We start from the raw sequence: 2,059 nt of genomic DNA, 5'->3' as shown, positions 1-2,059 counted from the left end.
ATGTAATACTTTAAACAATAAAGAATTTAAATTTTTAAAAAATCCAGTGAGGAGGAGGGAGATAAAGGCGGTGGGTGAATGGGAGATATCTGTAACACGTTTCGCGTGGGGAGCCTAATCTGGGGTGCCAGTCCGCCTGCAGCTCAAGCGCCCCTTCCTTTTGTCACCTGGAGAGAACTGCAGGCCCTTGTGGCTGGCATCCTACCTGCAGACCCTGGGCAAGCCAGTGATGGAGCACTGGGGGATCTCCTACATGCACACGCTGGTGTGTTGCTGCTACCTCCAAAGGTTGGTTTCCAGCTCAATCCGCAGTAGGAAGTGTGTGTGTGTGTGGGGGGGGGGGGGGTAGCAAATGGATGTTTCTATCTCTCTCTCCCTCTCCCTTCTTCTTTCTCTAAAATCAATAAAAACTTATTTTTAAGAATAATGGCTAAAGGAACTTGTCCAAACAGAAAGAAAATGATTATTTAGAAGTGTGTTAATTTCCAAGTGATCAGAGAGGATGTAAAAAATGAAGTAAATTACACATAGAATTGAATAAAAATGAAAATAAAACATAAAATATGTGGGAATACAGCTAAAGGAGTGCTGAGAGGGAAGTTTATAGCACCAAATGCTTACATTAGAAAAGAAATAAAAGGTCTCAAAACAATCATCTAAGCTTCTACCTCAAAAAATTTTATAAAAAGCAAAATAAACTCAAAGTAAGCAGAGGATCATAGAGATAAGAAACCAATAAAATTAATGCCCTAGCTTGTTTGGCTCAGTGGATAGAGTGTGGGCCTGTGGACCGAAGGGTCCTGGGTTCAATTCCGGTCAAGGGCACATGCCAGGGTTTCGGGTTCTATCCCCAGTAGGGGGCGTGCAGGAGGCAGCCAATCAATGATTCCCTCTCATCATGGATGTTTCTATCTCTCTCTCCCTCTCCCTTCCTCTCTGAAATCAATAAAAATATATTCTTTTAAAAAATAAGTCAATAAAATTAAAAACAAAAAATAAAGAAAAGCAGTGAAACAAAAAGCTGATTCTTTAAAAAATTCAATAAAATGGATAAACCTTTAGCAAAACTGACGAAAATTAAAACACAGAAGACATATTACCAGTTTCAAGAATGAAATGGGATATCACTAAAAATTCTGAAGCTATTAAAAGGATAAGAGCACTGACCGGGTAGCTCAGTTGGTCAGAGCATCAGCTATGCCAAGGTTGTGGGTTCATATAAGAATGAACTAGTGCTAGCTGCGGCACTACACACAGACGACCATGTCTGGGGCAGCAGCTGCAGCCAGACCCCAAGCCGGGTCATCCCCGCCACTCACCGGTAGTCCTCAGTGACACTGTGCAGCTCCTGCCGGGGACTACACCAGCAGCAGCAGCACCACCACCACCCGAAACCGCCCCCTCCAGCCCCCCCACCCCCTGGCAGCACGCTCTTCAGCACCACCCCGGGAGGTACCATGATCATCTATGACCAGAAGTTCCTGATGGAGTGTCGGAATTCACCTGTGACCAAAACACCCCCACGGGACCTGCCCACCATTCCAGGGGTCACTAGCCCTGTAAGTGACGTGCCCCCGACTGAAGCCAGCCAGAACCACCTGCAGAACAGCCCTGAAGATAAGCCAGCAGGCGGTGAAGAGTCACAGTTTGAGATGGACATTTAAAGGACCAGCCATCAGATGGAGCAATGCCTCTGGGCCTCTCTGGCCCTTCTCTGGAGAAAAGTCACACCGCCAGTTACCCTGGGCAGGCATTGGGTTTGGGGTCGACCACCCCAGTCCTCTGCTCCCTCAGTCAGGGCACCAGTCCCCCCTTCCTCTTGGTGAACACCAGCAGATACCTCTTTGTGCCTCCATTCATGCAAGAGCTGGCACCCCAGGGGGAGTGAGTGACTCTCAAGAGCACACACCCTGCAGCCTGGGGCCAGGAAGTGGACTTGGAGGAACCCTTCTGAATGACCATCCCGCTCTCTTCTGCTGAGGGCACACCACCCCTTCCTTAAGTTGGTGTGCTTGGGGAAGTCTCCGTCCCCTACTTCTTCAACAGAGGAAATAAAAGC

At 47.7% G+C, this 2,059-nt stretch overlaps 1 pseudogene across 1 annotated transcript; it reads left to right on the top strand.

The window, feature by feature from the left end:
• The first annotated feature begins 229 nt into the window (after positions 1-229).
• LOC308511508 (eukaryotic translation initiation factor 4E-binding protein 1-like) lies at positions 230-1,664 on the top strand (annotated as a pseudogene). The gene is made up of 3 exons: positions 230-288; positions 1,277-1,365; positions 1,408-1,664. The product of its transcript is annotated as a eukaryotic translation initiation factor 4E-binding protein 1-like (transcript).
• The last annotated feature ends 395 nt before the right edge of the window (positions 1,665-2,059 follow it).

This window comes from Myotis nattereri, assembly GCF_964212035.1.
Source record: "Myotis nattereri genome assembly, chromosome: X".
Taxonomy (NCBI): domain Eukaryota; kingdom Metazoa; phylum Chordata; class Mammalia; order Chiroptera; family Vespertilionidae; genus Myotis; species Myotis nattereri.
Note: the sequence above shows the minus strand (reverse complement) of the source record. Positions and strands in the feature narration are given on the sequence as shown.